The sequence below is a fragment of the Dromaius novaehollandiae genome, chromosome 5 (assembly GCF_036370855.1).
Source record: "Dromaius novaehollandiae isolate bDroNov1 chromosome 5, bDroNov1.hap1, whole genome shotgun sequence".
NCBI lineage: Eukaryota > Metazoa > Chordata > Aves > Casuariiformes > Dromaiidae > Dromaius > Dromaius novaehollandiae.
Window position 1 is genome coordinate 19,068,515 of NC_088102.1, and position 24,703 is coordinate 19,093,217.

Sequence of the window (24,703 nt, forward strand, 5' to 3'; positions counted from 1 at the left end):
GGCTCACTCTCGGCGGCTTCCCGCGGACGGCTCCATGCCAGGCGGGCTGCGGCGCGGCAAAAGAACCGGTGCCCGGCGCCTCAGGTAGGCAGTAATGAGGCGGGCGGGGGAGCGGGAAGGCGGCGGCGGCCCGGAGGAGGGGGCCGAGGCGGCGCGCTCAGGGGCCGGGCTGCGCCCCGCGCCCCGCACGCTCCATGGCCGGCGGCGGAGGAAGCGGCGCGGCGGCGCCCCGCAGCGTGCCGCGGGAGGCGAGTCAGCGCCCGGGGGCGCCGGCAGCCATCCGCCCTGGCCAAGTTCAAAGTTTAGCCCCCCTTCTCCCTCCGTCCCGTCGGCGGCGGGCAGGCATACCACCCGCCGCGGCGGGGAGACCGTCCCCTGCGCGGGCAGCGAGGCGCCGAGCCGCCACTCAGCCCAGCTGGCAGCGGCTCCCCGGGCGCCTGGTCCGGCCCGCCCCTCTCAGGCAACTTTCTGTGCGCTCCCGCAGCGCCCATGGCAACGCGCACGGCCCCGCCCCTCCCTCACCCCCGGGGGCCTTAACCGGCCAAATTAATCCTTCCCCCTAAACGGCGCGGGAATTATCAGCTCTGCGTTTCGCGCTTGGCGGGGCCGCCCGCGCGAGGCGGGGAGCAGGCGGCGGCATGTGCCGCGGCGCCGAGCGCGGGCCGGGGGGCGGCGCGGCCGTTGGGGCGGCGGGAGGGCCGCGCTCGCGCTGCGGCGCTGCCTGAGGCGCGAGGGGCGCGCGCGGCCGTTGGGACGAGGAGGAGGGTCGGGCAGGGGCCGGTGCCTGCCGGGTGCTGGGCGCTCCCGGCAGCGGGGCTGTGGAGGACCGCGGCAAGGGGCCCAGCTCGGAAGGTGCCCGGATACTGATCGCATCTGGGTTCCCCTTGTCTCCAGGATATGTATTTTAAGGTGTACTTCCGTGGGGTGGGGGGAAAAAGACATTTTTTCTTATCCTTCCTGTATGTAATTTGCAGTATAAAAAGGACGTGGAGATGTTTAGGACAAAGAACTCAATGGTCCATTTTGTGAAACAGCAGTTCATCCCAGACTCTCCCAAAGCAGATTTTTTTCTAACTAGAATTTGTCATTACATTAATTAGTTACTGCTACCCGACAAGAACATTTCTGAGAATTTCCTAGGGCAGCACAGGTATCGGTTCTGTGCTCCTTGGAGGTATTCAGAAATGCTGCACATGATGGTGAGCACATGGAGGCAAAACAGAGAATTAACTCGTCTGATCTTCTTTTCAATGCAGCATTTGATTTACAATGGAGAAACCTTTCGGGTAGTCCCCTCTGGATTTCTGTCTTCATACTTCAGTACATACAATGCTTCACGTCATCTGGCATAAATTCTAGTGATGTCATGATTATAAATAAGAAATAATAAGAATATCCTAGCGTACAAAAGCAAATCTTCACAAATAAAATATCACTAATCCTCTCCCTTTTCTCTTTGGCCTAAAACCTTCCTCCTGCAGTTTTTTTTTGTTGTTTTTATCAATTATTGCTGTTACAGTGAGATGCAGTAGCAGAGCGCTCAGGATGTTCTAGTACACATCCAGATGTGAAATGGTTCCAGAGTCATGTTGAAGGCTGCCGTGGTGTCTCAGGTGGAAAGGCATTGATTACCCAAGCTGGAAATCAAAGGAAAACCATTTTAGCCTCTTTACTTGCTTGCATACAAATAGCTACAGAAACTGGCATGCCTTAAACATTCAAGCTCAAAGGGACAGCTCAATTCCAATAGATCTTTGACTCTGATTTTACATTAAGGCACTGATATAGAGAAAGTAGTAAAGCAGGAAAACTGCATGTTAGAAGAATGACATTAAGATGCACCCCAGTATCCTATTTTTCATTCCCTTTCTACCTGCTGAGAAAGGAAAAGTAACTCTGATAGCTCTTGCCTACCACAGAGTAGGTAGTAGGGAAGATTACAAGTCAGCTTATGTACCTTTATTTCTCTCCATGCAGGAAATCTCACAATTGAGCCCAGAATGAAAGCCATCCTTGACCTGAAGAATTTACAGTCTAATGAGATAGCAGAGGCATAGGAGACTGAATAATGGCACTTTTGACACATAATAGGCCATTCTCACTTAGGTAACCCTATCTCATAAGATAAGCTCTGCAATTGAGGCTTATTAGATCAGGCCTATTATTTATAGTGGACTTTTTTTCCCCTCCATCAAAGAGCTTTAAGCTCCACTGAAGTTGTTGGTTGGCTGTATGTTAGTAGAGATGCCACTGCATAGTTAGACGCCACTGCATACCTTATCTGCTATCATCATGCCTCAGAGCTAATTCTTCATATGGCTTTTCATCACCTCTTTTCTGGTACTAAGCCTCCCCTTCTACTCAAAGTGACAATCTGATTTTCTGAGAGAGGAAAGCATCACCTCTGCCTTGCCATCCCCTTCCTCTGTGTTTAGTAGAAGCTGCAATGCAGACAAGAGTGTGATCTTCTGTATGGAGATTTTAACTGGGAATAGAAAGATGGTGACACTGGAAAGAGAATCACTACTCTTTCAGTATCCTTTTGGCCTAAGTTTGTTAACTTCTTCACTGATAAGATAGATCAGAGCCATAGGCTTCTGAGAGGCTGTCCTCATGATAGGTCTCTGATTAGGACACCTGCAGTTAACTGAGGTTGCCTATAGTCTTTAGTACTTACCAGGTTTGATGTCTTACAGAAAATAATGTGGCAGTGATTCCATTACTGATGGGAATTAGCATAGTGAGAGGAGTTGTTCTTAATCATGTCTTCCCAAGGAGCTCATGGGATGTTATAGCACTAACCCAGGTCAGATGTTCACCCCAAAGTTTTCTTTGGGTAACCCAAAACAAGAGGCACTGCAATAGTGATGTTTCAGTAACCTTCAAATGGCATATACTTGCTCTTTATGTGGAAGACATTTTCTTTTGCTCCATATCAAAGCCATGGGACTTCTGATCTGAAGACTTACTGACATTAAGATGTACAATGACAAGTTTATTTGGAAGTGAGGTAAATTTGGGTCTGGAGGTAAGGCTGTGGCTCACAGATACTCCATGTCTGTGTTCTCTGCATTCTTTACACAAAAAGCATAGAACTGAAGTATTAGAAGTCCTAAGCTTCACATGTGAGGGATTTTCATTAATGCTGTCAGGTCTTACAAAAGTCACATGCATCAAATGAAAGCACATGGTTAGTGATAGGAGTGCATGTTTAATATTGCCTCTTTGGTCATAGGTTGTTTTTTTCTTATGTGGCTGTTAAGAAGTTGTCTGTTTTAGAGGTGACAGTTAGTGACTATAGAAACCCAGGGGCCATCCCTGTGAGGAACTGAAAGCAAAAAACAAACAACAAAAAAAAAAAACAAAAAAGAGAAGAGATCTTTTGTGAGTCATTTCTAAAAAATAAATCTGCTAACCATGAAAGCAATTCTCAGAGTGATTGCCTCTGTGTGTGTACATGTGTCTGTATACACAAACGAGGCAGATCAAAGTTCATATGATGCTAATCTAATCATACAGGCTTCTGAATAGCATTTTTAGCCAATGCAGTGATCACAGGGCAGCCTCAAAATTGTTCTTGAATATTTGACTTTCAGATCAGAACCCTGAATTACACATACTTTGGTAAATTGCTGAAAGATGTGTTATGTAACTTGCTGTATAGGATGTCTCAAAGAGTGGTGTGCCACAGAATTCAAATCCAGTTCTCTCTCCCCCAGCAGTTAGCAGGACCTGTACCTGAAGGGTCTATTTGAGCACATTCAAGCCATTCAGACCGAGATCATTACTAGAATTCTGAAAGCCCTCCACCAGAGTCTGGTTTTTGGACATCCAAGCAGTTATACATGGATCTTTCATGCCCCAACTCTTTCTTTTGATTTGTGACACCCGTATTGCGTACGAGTGAGTGACGATACAATGTAGTAGGCAAAAAAGAAGCAAACAGTTTGTGCATGAGGTTCCATTTGAGAAGCTTACAGTTATTTTTTAAATCTTAAATTATTGCTATCTCTCACTGCAATAAGAACAACTGCTTATAAATTCAACAGGGTCTTTCCATTAGTATTTTCAAAAAAGGGGGAAAAAAGTATAAGACATTCCCCAATAGTTTATTGAATGATATCTTCACAGTGAGTGGTTTGGTGATATTCCAGATGTTCACCATCTCCATTATAATCAGAAAAAAATGTTTTCCAGACTAGATCTAGGAATTCTCCTGAAATAATTTCATGTTGGAAATCAGAGGCATTTGGGAAATATCATGAAAACAAAGTGCAGAGGAACAAAATACTGAACAGCACTTGCTATCTTAAACTAAGCCAGATACAGGAAATCTACCCTTGCTTATCATTGTGATAATTTAATGCTCATGTATGTCCCATGCCCAGTGTCTCACTAAAAGCATAGACTAACACTAGCTTCAGCTAGCACTGCCAAATTTACTTGTTTTTCATCTCAAGCACAATTAGTATCTTGAACCGAGTAACAGCCAAAAGGCTTTGAATTACGGAAGTGTCTCACAGGAGATCCGTGAAATCAGCTCATCTAAGGAGAAAATATTGATGCTGCTGAGAGTCAAAGGAGCAATATAATGCTTGGATGAATTTTCTATGGCACCCCCTAAAAGCCCTGAGCAGCAGCACAGCAGGGTAGCTGGAAACTGAGAAGCTGTTAGTTGTGAAGACTGTTCCAGCACAGAAGAGCTGCGATTGCATCAGCTGAGAAGCTCTGAGGAATAGGAGGTGATCGTATATGATGGACACCCAAGCAGTCCTAAGAGCCTGTGGCAAGGCCAGCTTTTCCAACTGATGCAGCCAGCATCCCAGTATCAATACCACTATCCTCAGGGTCAAGAGATAGTATCAAAGAAAAGCCAACACAGCCATTAAAAACCCAGCTGAGAGGAAAAGGACTTTGATCCTGCTTTGCTATTTGGTCAAGGTGGGTCATACAAGGGAGCTGTTGAGAGAACCTGAACTTGGTGCTGTCCATAATCACCTGTTTGTCAAGAAGGAGCAATTCTGAGTTTATTTAGGACCTTGTCCCTGAAAAGGGAGCACATGCAAATATGGCATGACAGAGTAAGCTCACAGAAAGCAAACAGTAGCACATTACTACTTTAATGTTGAACTTTAGCTCAGGCCAGCACAGGCCAGCAGGTGTATGCCCAGTTGGTTCTTTAAACACTGGTAAAAGGTGCTGTCCTGAAACATACTTGATATTTACAAAGCAGATACAACGGCATCAGCACTGAAGCTCCAGAGCTTCTGCTATGGGTAAGCCCTAAGCTGGGACCACTTCTGGCTTTAGAGAGAAACTTCAGCTGTAGTACCCAAAGAACCCATATTTTTGCTGAGATCTTCAACATCTCTCTACTCATTCTGAGATCTTTATCTCCCACCTATGTTCCTATTCTAGTGAATACTTGCTGGCTGTGCTATCATGTCTTACTTTTGCGTGCTTCAAAGGCAGAAGTTTTCCTTAAGATACGGAAATAACTCTATCTTAACTCAGACCTTTGTTATGCTTCCAAGACTATAAATAACTCAACCTTCAATCAAAAGTTACATGCTGTGCAGAAGTCGATCTCACACTGTACATGGAACCACATCCTCCTTTAACTTTACCCAAATCCTTCCTTGTGCTTTGTATCTTGCAGCCTTCCTACCACCTGTTTCTCTTTAATAACCTTGGGTAGTGCTACTTTCTGTTTCTGATGAGACTATGTGGTTACACCCTGTATTCTGTGTTAAACTAGTGACTATACATTTTGTGGAGACCCTACTTGGGAGTGTCACTGACCAATAATGGGATTCTCCCACAGCGTGCAGGACTGCTGCAAGCGAGAGTTTCTCATTACCCTGCATGCAATAAGCAACCTCACATAAGCCCAGGAAGGAGATCAGGCTGCTACATCTAATCTTCTTGCTAGACAAGGAGAGTAAAAGATACCAACCAGGCCTAGGCTCTTAACATGATCTACTTTAAGCTACACAGCAAAATAAGATCACTTGACTCCTGAGTTCCCACATATTCTGTTAAAGCATTTTAATTCAGGTGCATTGGCTCTATTCATTTGTGTAAACCCACCAAAATGTCTCCCAAGTAGAAAATATTTTGTTTCTGTACCTACCTCCTCAGATCTTACATTGAATTCTTCAAAAGACAAACACTCAAAGAGGTGATAGGGACAGAGGCTGGGCAGCACGTGAGCAGGGTGGATGTTAGCTGTCTGCCACACTGCACCTCAGGCAAAGGCAAAATGCAGCATCTTCTTGCAGGACAGAATGAGGGATATTCTGCATATCAGTAAGATTCAACCTGTTCTTCTGCCCATAAGGTTTCAACCCATATCTACCTAAAAGGGGGATTTTGTTAGAAAAACCTCAGTAATTGTATATAGGTGTCTGCTTAAATGCTTGCCAAATTGGAGGAATTCGTGCACATGCATAAAGCCATATTGAAATGGAAGTTAAATTACAAGAACCCTGTTATACAGCACATCCTCCCCTACACACATAACATTTCTGTCTTTCTCCCGCTTGCTACCTCCACTAAATCAATTGATTTTACAGGTTTTACAGTTTGCCAGTGTTTTTCTATTCCTCTCTGCCCTTATAATCACTTTCTCTTCTCTGCTTCTCTGCTTTCCCAGTTCTGACTCTCTCTCTGTGCCATAGGACTTTGTTCCCCACAATTTGATCTTCTAGTCCCAGTGTAAATTTTTCATTTGGTCCACTCTCTCTAAGCAGAATTCCTGCCTCCTCTTCAAATCTCCCCTTAAACCCACACATGGGTTTGAGCTTATTATTGGCTCTAAGCCCTATTCCCAGAGGCTTGGGGAAATTTGACTGTGCTTAACCATAACTGTGAGGAATCTAGTTAGCTGACATCATGCTGAACATGAGTGATTCTGACTGGTTAAAGCTCTGCAGGTTAACTGCAGCACTCTCTTCCATCACACACCACCTTTGTTTGCTGTCCATAATCCTGTTCCTTTCCCAGATAAAGAAACTAAGCTCAATTCTGCAAAATGCTCTCCCTTTGTTTTCTTTCTGGAAAGTTTTTGTAGGTCTTTGAAACACAGTGAAATTCTAAACTACTGTGGAAACACCTTCATACACCTCAATCAACCACACTTCTGTTCAGCTTTCACACCTGCTGGGATCCGTTTCTAAATCCCATTGCTAGCCCCCTCAGAATGAGAAGGATCATTAACTAAGTAAAAATTGATTTATTGCAGTGAGAACAATTTTCAACAGCTATATGTTTTTAGCCCAAACCACCGTCTGCTATGATTTTGTGAGTACAGGAGGAAACCATGGAGAATTCTCACACGGAGAAAACTCAGATGGTGTCAGTGCTTAAAAGCCTAGAGGCTGAAGAGGTTCAGTGAAAGTCCTGTTGGGGTAGCTGAGAAAGATCCAACAGGGCAGCTCCTTTCCCTCATTAGATTTGTGCATCAGAATCATTAAGAAAAGAAAAATAAGCATTCATCCTTACTGACTGTGGAAAAAAACAGACTGCATACTGCCAAGTCTATAAGCAAATGGAGGAATGTATGTCCTGGCAATTGATGTCCTTGAAACCACACTGTTGAAAAAGGTGAGAACTGTCTTTATTCAGGAACTCACAGAACATATGCCTGAAGGAACCCTGAGAGGTCATCTTGTTCATTCCCTTACTCTAAGGCACTATCAACTCTCCCTAATGTTGAGTAGTCTTGTTCTGAAACTTATTATCTATCTTGATACTCAGGTTGCTGTTTGACTGCCTATCAAAGTTTTAAAATAAAAAAGATGGTGAATAATGTTAAGAAAATTTACACCTCCTACTTTGACTGGCATCTTTTTTTAACATTGTTAGTGAGCAGAGCTCAGAGAGTTCTTGGAATTTTTCCCCTCATCTGACCACAGATTTTCAAAAAAGAAAATTTATTCTATTGAAAACCTATTATGTTAAAACTAATAGGAATTGTAGCTGTCAGTCAAGAAGAGGGAGAATATTCTTACCATTTATTTCTGTAAAGCTAGTAGAAATCATGTTGCTTTGTAGACAAGCAGGAAGAAAACAACCATGCCCTGGGAAGATAAATTCAGTGTATAGAATCATGTAAAATGATAGCTCTAGAGGGAATGGCAATCAGAGAAATCAAGTGAGCAGGAGCAGTGCTCAATGGAGTGTTTTGTATGAGGAATTCAGGTCATTTATTTCATTGCTGTTTCATGTTGTTTTCTGTGCAAGGGATGGGAGGGGGGTGTAATTTGCTCCCCATTATGATCAGACGAGAGAGAGGAGAACCGAGAAGGCTGGGTCAGAGTCCAAGTTCAGAACCGTAAAATGAAAGGTGTTTGTCTAAGGAGGGACTTCAGAGAAGGCAGAAGAGCTTTGGTGCACAGGCACAGGGAGATGGTTCTAAGCACATGGGTTAGGCACAGCCATCTGTGGGAGCAAAGGGAAACTTGATCAAAGCAGATCAGAAGGACAATTGAAGCAAGAGCTAAAATAGGGGCATGAACAACACTACATCCACTTTGAAGACCAAGTCTTGGACTGGATTTGAAAAGAGTTCGTGCAGCAGAAGAGAGAGACAGCTATAGCTGCAGTACTTCAAGAAGAACATTCTCCCTAAAAGCTCCCTTCAAGTCTAAAAAAAGTGCAATGTCTGCAGCACAGCCTCCTCCAAACCCAGATAACTGACATTCATTACAGTTAATGAAAAGTCATGGTCAAAGCAGACTTTGGCCTATTTTTAAGCATTAGCAAGAATATTATCTACAATGTTTGTGTCTTAACTTCCTAACAGACTTCACAGTAAAATACTAAGAGAATTAGTAATTATTGCTGATTTTAACAAGAAATGTTTATCACTAGCAATTAATAAATACACCATTCCTGCAAATCTACTTCTTTGCCATCCCTAACTCCTTGCAAAGGCAGTAGGCTATTTTGGCTGGCCGTGGTCACAGGTGTGGTCAGCTGCCTTTCAGCAGTGAGATAGCCCAGGTTCAGTACAGCTCCTCCAAGCTGGCTGCTCTTTTTAGCTTATAGTGGGAATAGAGTAGAAGAGAGAGCTACCCCATAGTCCATTTTAATAGCAGCTACTGTGGGTGTCACCTACCTGTCATGTCTGACTCACCCCACCATCTTCTTGTTGTTTTCATTTAAATATTTAAACACTGAAATGTTCCAGCCACTTTACATTTCACCTCCTCAGAAAGAGGCAATATTTCAAAGGTGTTACCATGGAAACAATGGAGTGAGGAGGCAGCTAAACATGAAGGAAAGTCACCCAACATGAAACACGCAGAGATGCTTTGGGGTAACTTGAAATTTAAAAAATGTATAATTAATTGTGCTACTGCTGAGCATGTGTTTTTCCTTATTGCTTTCTTGTAAGAAGTGACATGAGGCCACCTTTTTTTCCTGTGACAAGAAAAAAAATCTCTTTAGAGAAATTTCAGTACATAAAGTTGTAAAGTCATTTTTGACATAAGAGACAACATAGTTCTTTGGAGATAGCCACTGGAGTTAGTCCTACTATCAGCAAGGTCAGGCATCTGAAATAGTATTGTTAAGAGCCAGCAACACTAGATTCCTCAAACAAATCATTCCCTACTGATAGCAGTGGTCTGTGAGCACTGGGGAGTTGTGATCCAAGATATTTGCAAAGTTTAATCAGACTATGGGAAAAAGATTAGCATTACTGGAAGTAAAAATGAAGCTGGATATGGCATGCCTCTTCCAATTATACAAATGAGTACACAAAGCCATTCTGCTCTGAAGTGGGTATTAAATTATCCTTGTGGATAGATATAAAAGCCTACCTTTGTCAATCTGTCATCATATATCCTGAAATACCATAATCACCTCTCTCAAGCATGAGAAGGAATAACCCTTCGCTATTGTCTATGCTCACATCATAAACCGATTTCCAGCATCTCTAGTGGTATTAGACAGCCTTAGTTTACTGAACTGTATGTCATCCATAGTGAAAGTAACAAAGAAAGATTCAGTGTTTCAACTGTGTTAAGTAGGGGGAGCTCAAAAAAAAAAAAAAAGTCCCTGTAATGAAGATCATAGTCACATTGCAGTTGGCAAATTGACCACAGAAACACTTAGGATATTTACATAAGGCCACACAAAATGTTCGGACAGATTTAGAAAGAGAACAGTAGAGAACTGAGTTTTAGCTGTTTTTCAAAACCCTTTAGACTGTTGCTCAAAACTATCTTACCCTCACTTATAGACAACGGAAGGGTCCCAAAAGATGACTAAAACCTCTCCTGAGGGCTGGAGATTGTCTTAATGGTTAAAGGAAGACTTGTTCCTGCCATCCATCATAGGCCAGCAGAAAAAATCTGTCATTATAGACCAGCAGAGTGGGACACATTTTGAGCAAACTGGCAGCTCTGGTTTGAACTGAACACTGAGCACCTGGCGGGAGATGCCTGCAGCAGCCTATTGTATCCACTCCAAACAGCTGCCCTCCTCAGGAAAAGGAGTCCAGCACTTGCTCAAAGGGTCATCCTTGGGACCCACTGAGTTTTTAGTTGACTCTCAGATTCTAGAGAGTCTTTTTTGAATGGAACAATATTTTTTCTACGCATGGATCCACAAGGAGATGGAAGCATTACTGGTGGAGCTTTTTGTGTGGAGACTTTGCAGTTTATTTTGTGAGGGAAGCAATCCACTGCACAGTAGAAGATCCTGTAAGAAAGAGGGCAAGCCAGATCCTACCCACCTGAAACACTGATTTAACTATGGACTATTGAAAGAAGTAAGAAGTTTTGGAATGAACTTCGTGATTTTCTTGAGTGCATTAACAAGATATTTGTTCTGAAGACAAGAAACTATGTTCTTGGAGGGTTGGGCAGAAGGTCGGGTGTTAAATGAGATATCCACATAGTCCACAATTTAGCTAAACTATGAGGGAGCAGGAGGGACTGGTCTAGCGAGGTTTGGACACTGGTATGGAATCTGGATACCAACGTAGCAGATCCCTGGGAGCACGAACAGATTCTACCCAAACCCAGCTGGCTTGGAAACACATAAAAGCAAGCAACTTGGCCAACTCATAACAGGCTGGCAGAGCATTAGACAGTTTGTAACGGTCATCATACAATGTATTCACTTGACAGCTTTTAATAAAATATTTTTTATACAATTCTCTGCCCCCAAAATGTTATCAAATCTTCTTGAACTAGGATAACAGTACAGCTAAATGAATGTTTATCTGGAGAAAACTGATCTTCTGTCCGTTTCATAATCTTTCAAACAAGTACTGAGTTGCATTTAGCCTTGTGACTGATGAAGGAGTCTCACAGAATTAGTTATGCTGTTGGCATTGACTCTGCAAAGGAAGAGAAGAGATGGGCTGTATTTTATGCAATTTGTTTTTCTCACTGTTGGAAATCTATGTTATTTTTCCTGCCCAAATTATCGAGATGGTTGATAAGCTGGAAATAAATCAGATCATTGAGGTGAATGTTACATAGCAAGCTATTGTGTAACTGAACTGCATTTCCTACCTTAGCCTTCCAAACTCCAACAAATTAATTAAGAAAAAGACAGGTATTCTGAAGGATTTAACTGGCCTTAAAATTTGATTTTCAGTTTTTAAATTAATCCTAGTTAATGAAATCTTTAATTATATGCAAAGCAAGATCACAAAATCTCCAGGGACTCAGCTGTGACTTTGCCATGAACACCAAGCAAAGGGCACAGCTTTGTTTTTGCTGTTTTTGTCCCCCTGGAACAGATCAGAAGATTCCAGAGAGAGGCTGCCTCCTGCTTTCCTTCTGCTCTGGCACAGTCTATTCCCACCATGTGCCGATGGCTGTGTTAGCTGCCATGGCAGGATCCTCGCATGCCCATTTATCTGGGGTGGGCAGCAACCCACAGCCTTTGGCATTTGCACTACTCCACTGCTTGTGGCAGTGAGAAAGCCAATCAGCACATGTGCTACTACTCTTTCTTGAAAGTTTACATCAGCTGCCCTCCTGGAACAAACACCAGTTTTGTCTCTTATCTGAAAAATCTCTTTGCCCTTCTCTTTCTCTCTGCGTTGCTGCTCACTGACTCCAGTGGACCCTGGACCAAGCCCTAAGAGAAGAAAGGCCCTTCAGCTCATCATCAAGTCTCTAAGCAAGCCACTCATCCAGAAAAAATAAAATATTTTGCTTAAAGCCACTCACAGAATAATAATCTTGCCCAGGGTCTGATACTTTCTCCCACATTTCAGTAGGTAGATATACCAACTACTGCAGATGGAGTTACATCAAACCCAGGCTTGGTTTTCCTTTCATTGACACAGTGCCCCTGGTCCAGGACTTTGTGGGATGGATTATGTGGAGTTACTTGTGACCAAACAGACATTGAGTACTGATGCACACACCAGTGATTTTCAAATGATAACTTAATAGAGGTAAGCATGCTAGCTACTGTTTTTCTTATTTACAGGCTGTTAAGGAAAAAAAAGCTATAACTAGAAAAGAAAATCTAAATCATTATGACACATTCCAGGACACTGAAAATCTTTCTCTCTGCCGTGACAACATAGTGTGCTGGTATGAATGTTCATGATCTCTCTAGGGAACTGAAAGATACCAAGGCATCGTCACACTTTTAAAAATCTAGTGCTATTCAGCGAGCAAAACATTTTACACTCTCAGACTATACTGAGGAGCAGGCTTAGAAAGGAAGGAGATAAAATGTTTTAGCTCTAGCCCTTTTAAGCTTCTCAGCCATCTTTTTTCTTACCGGAGGAATTTTGAGGAAGTGAAATCAAAGGTCTGTCTGATTTTAGGTCGTGTACAATATTTGCTCTGAAGGCTCGTGCAGCTTCTTTCACCCTTGAATTATTTACAACAAGCACACACTGTCATGTCATAAACACCTCTCAATAGATCACTGTATGACTCTGTCAAGTAAAAATGTCTTGGAAAATGGAAGTAATTTGCACATTGCAAATTATATATATAAATGTGTGTGTACATATATATACACACACACATGTAAATAAAACATGTATATATATATAGGCTTAGTAAGAATCAGTATTAGTGACCATCGATCCATGTCAAGGCTTGAAGAATGTAGTTTATTAGAGACAGGAAAAGGCTTTGCAAATGGAAATAAATAAAAAATCCAGCTAGTCCAGCATGAAGCTTGAGCACCAAATTAGTACCAGAGGCTGCAAAAGAAGACTAAAGAAACAGTCTCAGCAAGAAGACTACTTTTTAATCCCAGGTAGCTGGAGATTTGTTTAATTCCTAAAACATGGAGGAGTTCAACCCCTCAGTAGTAGATTACTTTACACTAGCTAATGAGTCAAGATACCTGTTATATTCATATAAACATCCAGCCTCTCTATGAATTTTACTGATTTCTTAGTCTTTTCTTAAAGATCTGTACAAACAACTTGGCTTTGCAGAATTTTTTCTTTGTGCTGATGGCTTGTAAAGGTCTGTGCATATTTGCTTATGAAATGCAATTTACATTAAACAGTCATTTAGGCAAAAGTATTTGCTTTTTGAGAATGTGGCTAGAGTTTTCTCCAGATGTATAATTATGCTTCCAGGTTTTAAGACTGATATCATGATGCACTGCAAGACTAAAGAGCTGCCAAAGACATATGTTTATTTTCTTTTATTTTTAGAATGTATATGCAGGAAGATACATACCCTTTGGGAGAGAAATATACAGAAGAACAGCACAGGGCAGAAAGAAGTCCAAAACTGGGGACTAGAGGAGTGGTAACTCCATTATGTGCTACTCCTAAAGACCGTGAAAACCCACCTGGGCAAACTCAGCATCTGTAAGACTCAGTGAGGGGTTGGGAGCAGAGTCTGGCAGCATCTCCCTGCCTAGCACACTCCCTCCTGCTGCGCAAAGCCCTAACACGTGGAACAGCAGGTGGGCAAAGCAGCATTCATTTTTTCTCTGAATCTGTACATCCCTTAGAGTGGAGCTTTCTACGCATGCAAGGAGGCAGAAGAGAGGGCAGTCCAACTGCAGGCTGAAGAAGATGGGGAAGCAGAGAGAGCCAAGAGCAAAGTCAGAGCAAACACTGGAAGTCAGGGAACCTAACCTCTTGGAGGTTTACAGAATTGTCCAATGATTGTGTCTAGAGGCTCCAGACATCTCCTCCAGACATCTCCTCCAGGACAGCATATCCTAGGAGAAACCTGGCAAGGCTATCTCCTGAATGGTCTGCTGGTCATGTTCCTCTCCACTACATGTCTCTTCAGGAAGGAGTTGAAGTCTTAGTTTAACCAACTGCCTGAGATGCAGCATATGCATTTCTGCTGAGCATATCAGCCCCTAGCCTCACGCAGTACCACTGTAGCAGGGGCTGATATATCAAAGACTTGGTTAGTATTTTTGAACCATTGGGATCAACACTGTGGCGAAATGTCCTTTTCACTAAAGCACCGATACTAGTAACTAAGCAATTGTATTTTTCTTTGTCATGATTACTTATGCCATTTTCGCCAGTACTGAAAAAGAGAAATAGACATTGAGAAATCATCACTGAACACTTGCCTTTGTGGTTTGGAGAAGATGGGTGGGGGCTGGGGTGCGGAGGAATGTATTTTGGGCCATTGTGATGCTGTCCTGTGAACAAGAGGAAAAGTCGTAAGTTGTTCCAGGATGTGTTTGTCAATGCCAGTGAGGGAGAGAAACCTGAAAGATTAAAAAAAAAAAAAAAAAACCTCTATTCTTGGAATGCTCCTTTCTCATCTTGCTACTTTCACAAGTACACATTTTAATTTTTTAATTTTCCATTTCAGTACACAAACTACATTCAAATGCATTTGTCTACTGTGTCTAGAATCCTGGTCTAGAAGCCTTGCCACTCTGCTCAACTGATGCCACTGGACTTGGAGCATTTAGTGTAATATGTTCTGACAAGTAACAAGCCAAGTGCAAATGTTCATGAACATTTCAAAAGTTCATTCCAGACCTGAGTCTAATGCTAACTTCAGATTCTTCAAATATTGTAGATTGTTGATCTCCTGGAAAAACTACTGAAATATTTTAACAAATGCTGTATTTTTTTTTATTTAAAAAAAAAGTACAAGGAGTATCCTATTGTATGTTGTATTTTTTTTCTTCCACACTCTTTGTCTGCAGCCATTTGCCGACATTCCAGGTCTTCTAGATTTACTTACAGTTATGTGAAGTTCTGTCCTGCTGGTCACATCAGAACCCCATGCCCCAGGAGGGCAGTTCCTCATGCACCTTAGACTCACCTTTCTAACTAGCCTTCCATCTCCAGAGCCTTTCTTGGTGTCATTCCATAAACAATCTTGCAAGATATTTCTTCCTTTTTCTCTTCTTCTCCACACCATTTTAGTCCTTCCTGCTGTTCACACAAAGAGCCTGTATATTCACAATTAGTCCCAAGGCAAACCCTCATTTTTGACCTGTCATGCAAGCCTGCATTCAGGCAGTTTCTCATACAATTTCTGTTGTAGTATTGCACCAAGAAACTTAATTGCTTCCTACATTTCTCCCAAGTTAAGAGTGGCCAGAGTGCCCTTTACTATAACAGTACAGTGGGGGGCTGATTTTGGTCTCACACTAATATTAATGAGGATTAATTACATAGACGATGATGGAAGCAACCCCGGATGAACACAGTGAGTGCCCTTCAGCTTCAAGAAGTACCTCATAAACCACTGTCTTTCCCATGGGTCCATTCATCAGAGATTAGAGATATTAGAGAGTATCTTAAAACTAGTCACAGGAAAGGGCATTACTCAGTAATGCACATGAGAGGGAGGCCTTCTTGTTTATGAAAAGTAAGGTAAAAAGAAACTATTTACCTTTCTAACATGTTATTTCCTTCGGCTGGACTAGGCTGACTGGGCTAAAAAAAAAAAGAAAAACAGAGAATAGCCTCAAGGCAGATACAGTCTCTGCATCTGTATCTGCTGCTGTGCTTCTCCAAAAGTGATTTTACAGTAAGAATTCCACTAGGAATTAAAGTACTTTCCTACAAAAGATGCAGCAAGGACAAGAGCTGTGTGCTGCAGAGTGCAGATGGGACTAAGAATGTCTAACAAAGCTGGTATTTTTCATTGGTCCATATTGTCACATAAATATACACACATTCATACAGCTATAAAAAGCTCTCATTAGCCAGCAATACAGTGAAATTTTGAGTGACTCCCAGCCCTGTGTTACAGATTTTTGAAAAACATAAAACCTGAGGATTCATTTGTCAGTTCAGCAACTGTTTCAGCTCTTATCATTTCAACACTATTTTTACAGCTTAATGCACCAGCTGGTTGTGATCGGGACCCCAAGAAGGTTATGACTAAAATGGGGCACAGAACCTGGGGAGCAGAATCAGCTCCCAGAGATTAATGAGATTTTTTTTCTTACTGACTTAATAGGAATCACATTGTTTCCTTGCAGTGTAATAAGCAGTAGAAAAGAAATGAAAATGCGGAAGAGAATAAGAGTAATATGTTAATTCTGCCCAGTCATCATTATCCAACTATTCCTTATGGAAGAATAAGAAGAATAGCTGTTTTGGATAATTTTGCAAATTACTCTCTGCAGACAAGAGTTGACAGAGATGAAAGCAGAGACTTGGCAAACCTCGACTGATGATGATGACACTTGTGATGGATCCGGGCTTCTGAAGTCACCAGCTGATTAAATAACCTTGCACACAGGGCAACATACAAAATAAAATATAACATGCCTCACAAATTCTTCTCAGTGCTCTATTTCAGCATTTTTGAGGCTTATATAACAGGATGAGAAGTGGGAAAAGGGGGAAAACTTTTCTATAGAGGCCTGGCAAGACACCTTTGGATAATAGCCCAGTAATAAATTTAATTTTTATTTGGAGAAATCCCAACAAAATCAATGCTGTGTATGAGGAGACAAACTGCAGGCTTTCATTCCCTTTCTGAGGAATTCCCTATACAAAGAGTTTTCCATACTTACAGAAAAAGATACTGCTTATTTATAAGGTAGATTTCCCTGTACACTTCTGCAATATTTGTTTCATATTTTATGTAAGGAAGCAAAAGTTTAATAAAGGTAAAATTTCATAAATAAAAAAAAGATATAAATAGAGACATTGAGACAACCTTAGCTACAAATAAAGGGAACAACATAACTGTTACAGAGCTTTTATAGTTTGGAGAGAAAGTTGTATAATTCTGATACAGTTAAATGGAAACAGGTACTTAAACCAAATAAGGATATCACTGCAACCACTAGTGAGAATTGCTTACAAAATGGACCAGATTTTTAATACAAAAAGGAGTAACAAACTAGACACTTACAGCACAAGTTTGTGTGTTAGTAGAAGCCTCAGAGGAAATGTATCAATTCCCCTGAAAACTGGCCCTCGTTTGTAGGATACGTCACTAATTAGCTCAGCAACTACAATGCATGTGGGGAACAAGGCTCTCTAAGTAAGCCGAATATACAGAAAATAAGGGAGGAGGAGATCTCTTTTGTGTGCACATCAGCTTCTGTTACATTTCTCCATTCCAGCAGGAATTGTTAAAAGAAGATAAAAAGAAAAATATATTTTAAAAAACCCTAGGACATCAACAGCATGCACCAAAGCACTCAGCGGTGCAGAAAACACTTGACAATTCTCTAATTCCCAGAGCACATCTAGCAAGTTAACCTTTTGTATCCACATGCTAGCTACCAGCCAATAGGTGATAGGTGTTTGTCTTCATAGGTCCAAGGAAATAGGGGTTGTATGATTACAAAGTGAGAACAGCATACCATCTGCCTATGTAGATACTATCCATACTGCAAGCACTTCAATATTTTAAGCCTCAAACTCCACAATACCAAGGAGGCAAACAATAAGTTTTGCCCTTACACTGTAGTTGTATTTATGGTGTGTGTACATTTTGCCTGGGAGTGAAAATCCAAGATTAGTAACTAAAAATATTTGGGGATTGATCAAAATAGCAGTGCTTTAGACTTTTCACTGTACCAGTTGGTACTTCACTATCCCAGGAAAAGTTAAATTGTTGCCCAAAATAGACATATTTTCCCCCAAATGCCAAAGCTGCAAAAGAAGCATTCTTGTTTGTCCCTATGAAGACTGACTTAAGAAGGGACATCAAGAAGAAAGTGGGTAAATGTCACTTGTGTAAGAAGCCACAAAGTACCGGGACAGCTGGCGCTGAACCTTATGCTGTGTTGCTAAAATTATCCAGTGTCCAAAGCTAGGAAAGGGACATCTCCACACACTGTAGCTAAGAATGGCAATTACTAGAATTTAAATAGCAAAATTAAACATGGACACCAGGTTTACAATTATGGTTATATATGAAAGGGATTAATAAATCCATGTAGCTTTGTTTCTATGAATGAGCATCATGAGGCACATTCTGTATCCATATATATACTGACTGTGAACAAAGTGTTCATGGAGATAACTAAGTCCTGATTTCCCTTAGCAACAGAAAGTATTTTCTTCTTTGTTTAGAACAGAAGTTCTTTCATGCTCTACTATCATATAATTTTGCAAAGAAGTTACTTCTGGCAAGAATGCACATCTCCTGGATGGTTTATCTTGGTTTGATGCTCCTATTAAAGCATATGGCAGTTTTTACCAATCACAACTTAGGGTGTGGCTGATCTTATTCTGATTTGCATTCTATCTATCTACCAGTGTTACTAAACTGATCCTCCCTTATGTCCAGCTCTACAGGGGTAGCAAATCTACAGCATTGCTATAATTAGGTTTCCTCTTTGGATTTTTTTGCTCCTATTCCTTTGTGCTATTCAGTATTCATACTCAGACAGGAGCATATCCCAGGCCATGAAACAGGCTAATTGCATGACCAATTACTCTGCTCTCTCATCTAGCCACTTCCTGAAAGCAGAATTCCCTGACTTCTTATATATAATTTTTCAACAGCTCCTCCTACAAGGCAAACTGCCTATTAAAAATCACAGGTCAGTACCTTGCTCAGTTTCACACTTCCTGCATGACCCCAAGATGATCATGAATCACTCATCCCCTTTGGACAAAGATCTCCCAGTTGTAAAACACATAATATCATAATATCGTGGTTCTGCCCCACAAAGCTGCCTTGGGGAATACTGTGCTAAGGGTCCAGATGCTATGTTATTGGGAGCCATCTGGGTAGCTGAGATGACTAAATACCTAGTTATGATATTTATGCCCAGAAAGGACTGCTCCATAGTGCAACAGATGCACAGTGGCCATTATGCAGTCAAGAAAGTTTGCACCAGAGGAATTACCAGTATCCTGTCCCTGAAGCTGAACTGCATCCATTACCAGACAGAAGAATTCTTACCATCGCTTCCCTCCTTCCTCCTCAAGGCTGCACAGAGACCAAGCCAGAGTTCAGTTCTTTGTCATGTTAAAGATATTTTCAAAATACGCTTTTAACGAAAGTTGCAGCCAGGCCTGGATGCAAACTCTATAGAGACACATATGAGTGCTCTATGTGTGGGTGCATGGTGTGCCCTTACCTGGCTGAAGACACTAACAAAAGCATTCCAGACTTTCCCTTTAACTGGAACCACTGTGAAGTAATTACATTAAAATAACTTCTCTGCAAACAAGGTATAGGCTCTTCCCTTAGCAAGGCCAGTGAAGAATGGCTGAGGAAAGTGACACTGTAAAGGCTTGGTCCAGTATGTAGATCTGCACATGAACTACCCTCCCAAAATGGAATGAGGAGGATGCTCAAAGGCTAGAGCCTTATGTGGCAGTCAGTTTCTGCAGGATGAACCGGGTTTTTTTAGAGCTGGTTTAGTTTTATGTGAAAGAGCTGGAATGGCCACAAAAGCTGATAGGCATTTTCCCCAGCTGGTATGCATTTTCAGGTCTTAGCCTTAAGCAATGCACAGACAACTTGAGTACAACTGTGCACTAATTTGTCTTTTCAAGTCATTTCATATACCATTCTCTTCTGACTTTAAAAATGCCTGGGTACGATGCAGCTCTGCTACTTCAGAGGTGAGTGCAGCATAAATGCTTAAGGCAGGCAGTGACTATACTGAAAACACACAATGTCATGAATGTTGCTTAAAATGATGGCATTACACCCAGTGTTTGGCTCAGAGATAATATGAGTCATGACACAGTAAAATGGGACTGAGAGGAGACAAGGAGTTTTTAGAGAGAGGAACAAATCTCAGGTGGCAGGTAAATGTGCAGCACACTCCCAAAGCTGCATAGCAATGAGACATCGAACTGCACAGAGTCCCACCAGGAAGCGAAATGAGTGAATCAGCTAGATGCTGCACATGGACCATAAGGCCACTATTAGAATATGAACCGCAAAATAAAGGCCATGTCACCTTCTCTGAGAGATTTATATTCACGTGGCTCTCCGTAATGGTAATTTACTACTGACAATAACTTTCTCATATGTTCCAGACAGTTGTTTCATTGAAACCATCAGCACTAAAGAATGTTTGTCTTTCACTCATTTCTGAGACAAATATTAATTAGACCACAGATTCTAGCAATAAAAGGCTTAGGGAACTGATGTTTGAATGTACCAATAACCTCTGCACTGAGCTGTGCCATCCATCAGCAAACCCAGGAAAGTAACTGCAGAATGAATGTACTCTTAGAGAGTTTCTACCAAGACCATTTTCCTCCCCCACAGGGCAGTTGGAGAAGGGAATGAGGAAGCTTGTTTTCATTTTCCAGATTCACCTTTTCCCTCAGTAGAACTGAAGCTGAGTCACCAATGTCTTTAAAGTCAGACTCGGGCTATTTAGTGTATATTTGCTATGCAGCCCTTCTGAAACAACATCAAGCACAAAAGGTGCACTCTCCCCTCCTGCCTATTCCTGTTACTGCTATGATTCCATAGTTACACTGTGGTGGAGTCAGGGAGCGCTTGTCAGCAGCCAGGATCTCACAGAGGTGGGCACTGTTAAACTCAGAAAGAGTTAAAGACTCAGCATGTCCCTAGGAGCTAGCACAAGACAGCTGGTAAGATGCACCCAGGGAGCAGATTACAGGGACCAAGGAAGCAGCATTGGTCAGTATGACAAGCACTGACTTCACCAGGTGAGCAGCCTCAACTCCTAGGCTGATTACTAATGGCCCGGGTCCTTGGAAGGTGCTCTGTATGGCTGGATTGCTGCATCTAGAAGACGGCCTGAGATCGTTGGAGCCTTGTGCAGCCTCAGTGGTCTGCTCAAAGGAAGCAGCTTTCAGGATCGGGTCCCCTGAACACACAAGAGTGAAGAAAATCTCCCCCAGTCTCCCTGTGACCTTTAGATGGCACATTAAGTTCGCTGTGTAGCTGAAGGAGATATTTCCTTGGGGAAAGGTAAGGGTGTTTATTTCCTGTAAGTGCACACCACACTTTGGTCGGTGTCTTAGCCCACAGTGCTAGTTTTCCAGAAGTCCACAAGGCCTCGAGACATCCTTCCTGTAGTCAGAAAACCTGTCTTCATGCAGATTGTGGAAGAGGAATCTAGCAGAGTGTTCAGCAAACTAGTCCTCCCTATTTCGGCAGATGTTAGATGCCATAATCTTGGAAGAGCACCACCTTATGCTAGGGACTGTGGAGTTACATCTCATCCCTTGTGCCAGCTCTCCTGTTTCTAAAACTCTCAGCAGTTCACAAGTTAAAAATACTTGAAGCACCATGGCCTGTCTAATCATCTGTACAAGAAGTGAGTCCTGTGCTAGCACCACGCAACAATGAAATCTGCAGTGTCCTTATTTTAGTATGCTTCCTGGCCCTCTGTGATACAGACACTAATGAACTGTAACCTGGGAAACCACTGAAAGTCTGGTGGCTTGATGCATGTGAGAAGTTTGGCTAGATTAAGGTGTCTTTCAGAAAGGAAACTGAATAGATCTTCATCCCCCTCAACATCACAATCTTCAGACTGTTCCCTTAGACTAACAAAGTTTCTTGAAATTCACGGAGCTAGTTTTATATTTTTTTACCTGCAATGAAACAACAGCAGGTGTTTGGAAATTGAAAAATCTCAAGTTACCAAAATAACTTGTGAAAAGTGAGAAGAATGTATTTGCAAGATCAAGGTAAATAATATTTCGTACTTTGAGAATAGGTTCATGCACAGATTTCTAAGGGCTGCACGAGTATCAGTTAAACCTCATACCATCCAATTAACGCTATCTTTACCTTATGCAGTAGCTGAATGAGAGGGATGGTAGAGGATTCTCTCAAGGTCACACTATGAACTGGGCTGGGACTAAAACTGAAGATCCCAGACCCTCTTTCTGGCCCTCTATCCACAGAAATGCTGTCCTCCTTCTGTTCAGTAGCACTTCTTCGCAACAGTCCTGCCCACCCATCCATCTCCCACCATGGTCCTTGTCCACACAGCAGCTTTCTGTGGACAAACTTGCAGGGGGTCAAACCCTCTGTCTTCGGTCCCTCTCTTCTTTCACAGGCTCTTTCCAGCAGTCAGATGGAGAAGAGATGAAAGGAATAACAGGCACTGGCGGTGGCAGGAAGGTGTGAGGGTTTTGCTGTGATAACTCCCACAAGATGTCTGCTAGCTGCTGTGGTTGGCTGAGCTCATGCCCTTAGGACAGCGCCTCTGCTCTGGCTCTCTGCATGGAAAAAAGGCCTCACCAGCTGCCTGTTCCTACTGAAAACATGCCCAACAGAACGCAATGTACTAGAATAGAGAAGGTATATGAAGAAAAAATATGGCAGCACTATACTCACCAGGATGTCTAGTGATCTGGTTCAAAGCACAGCTCAGGAGTAGCTCTAAACCAGCCTCTTCCACTGCAACCTGCCAGCTACTGCTGACCATGCTTTTCTTCATAGCTTTTCTTCGATGTTTTCTGATTCTCCCCCTCCTTCCCTAATTGTTCCTCCTTTCTATCATCCACAGCGGCGGCCACCTCAGAGCTTCACTTTTGATTGTTGACCCTCCCTCAGTACATGTTCCCTGGTAATCATATCAGCTGCTAGCCATACCACTTGCTGTCTGTGCAGAGATATTTGACAGATCTATTGCTCTGTTCCATCTAGGCCTGCATTTCATTAGCCTGCAAATCTGCCTGTCTCTCTGGTACTTCCTTAAGCAGGTGTGATGATTAACACAAAGTCAACAAGGCTACAGTCTTTCCCACCACACACCTCCTTCCTCTTTTCTAGCTCAGTCTGGATAAAACTGCCATCATCCTACCACTGCAACTTTGGGTCTTATCTTCTATCCCCATGTCCAGGCCACATCTCAGCCTGACAGACTGTTTTTGCCAGGATCTCTGCTGTCTACTCCCATTCAAAACCCTTCTAGAAAATCATTTTCCTGTGCTATTTTGTGGATCCTTCACTTTCTCCTCCTCTTGCACTGCATCCATGTCTTTTCTTTCTCATCTTTTCACTCCCAGCCCTTCACTTCCCCATCCACTTTCTAGCTCTCATCTTGCATCCATTCTCAAGGGTTTTACGCATGCTTCTGATCAATCTGTGTGTCAGGAACCACTTACGTGGAGCCTTAATATGCATCATCTCCTTTTATCTTGGCGCTCACACAATATAAGAGCTGTAAAAACATCTACAGACATGTTTATGTCCTCCCTCAAATATGTCTTAAATTCTGGTTTGTCATGAGGTTGCCAGAATGCTACCAGCTAGCTAGGCTGCTGGTATACTGAGCCTTCTGCCTCTGGTACTAACCATAAGGTCTCCGCTGGATCCCTTATATTCCCATTTAGCTGTCTTCATCCTGTTAGTTCTTACCTTATTCTTAGCTGGCAGTCTTGGGGTAGGGAGACAGAAACTGCCTTTTTGTTCTGTGTTTGCACAGTACCTGCTACACTGGGAACCTAGTCCATCATTCCTGATTCTTCAGCATCATGGTAATAAGAGTGGAATTAAAGTAACAAAACTGCCACAGGGGAGCCAGTGGCAGCACTGACGACAGAGTTCAGGCACCCTGCCTTCCCTCCTTTCTGTTTGTCCCTCACTATTCATTTCAGTACCTCTGTGATTCTGCATGTACACACAATGCTGTCAGCGGGTGGTAGGGGTTGTCACCATCTAGAAGTTCCCCTCTAATTACAAGAGTAAGAGCGTACGGCTTTCTGCCAGCCAAATAGTTGTAAGCCCTTCATATACAAGAAACTTTCACTTGAACTTTGCAGTCACAATCCAATTTGCTCTATTGCAGGAAGGTTCAAATTATTCTTCCTGTTCTTTCTATGCCAACAGCCATAGAACAAATATGTTCAGAAGATGCAGATACCCTGCTTGAATGAGATTTTCAATGAGATGTGCTAAAATTTTCCTTTTTCCCCTTAAAAACATCCTGGCAAGAAAAAATGGCAACAAGTTATAGACGTGTTTCTCTCATATCTATCAGCAACCAAGCTAAGCTGATTTGCAGCCTGGATACTAACCATCACTCTACTTTCAGGTTGCTGAGGACTTATGATATGTAAGGATGCCAAAAGCTAAGTTGCTCCCAAAAATAGAATATGCTTTAGGATTTGGCATATTTAAAGCAGAACGTTAAGGTGAAAAAAACAAAGAGTCAATCATATTTGCAGTGGTGTGTAATAGCATCTGAGAGAGAAAGAAAGGCAGGATTTGTGCATTTAATACAGAAGACTGTTGAATATCTGTCTGGTTTATTTCATTAAGGACAAGGAAAGGGAAAGTCACCTAAATGTCACGCAAGAGAAGAACTCTTGCTTTTGTGGAAGAGAAGGGAG

General features: G+C 42.2%; 2 long non-coding RNA genes across 5 annotated transcripts; one reads left to right on the forward strand and one right to left on the reverse strand.

The window, feature by feature from the left end:
- The first annotated feature begins 23 nt into the window (after positions 1-23).
- LOC135328456 (uncharacterized) lies at positions 24-13,988 on the forward strand. Its single transcript, XR_010389341.1, has 2 exons — positions 24-84; positions 13,661-13,988. It is a non-coding gene; the product is annotated as an uncharacterized LOC135328456 (long non-coding RNA).
- On the reverse strand, positions 1,038-23,121 carry LOC135328455 (uncharacterized). 4 transcript variants are annotated; one of them, XR_010389340.1, is made up of 5 exons: positions 22,704-23,121; positions 15,834-15,877; positions 15,258-15,370; positions 14,548-14,619; positions 1,038-1,637 (listed from the first exon to the last, which is right to left on the reverse strand). It is a non-coding gene; the product is annotated as an uncharacterized LOC135328455 (long non-coding RNA). The 4 variants fall into 4 exon arrangements; XR_010389337.1 differs by having other exon boundaries at positions 15,258-15,387; XR_010389338.1 differs by having other exon boundaries at positions 14,548-14,688; positions 15,258-15,387.
- Positions 23,122-24,703: the final 1,582 nt, after the last annotated feature.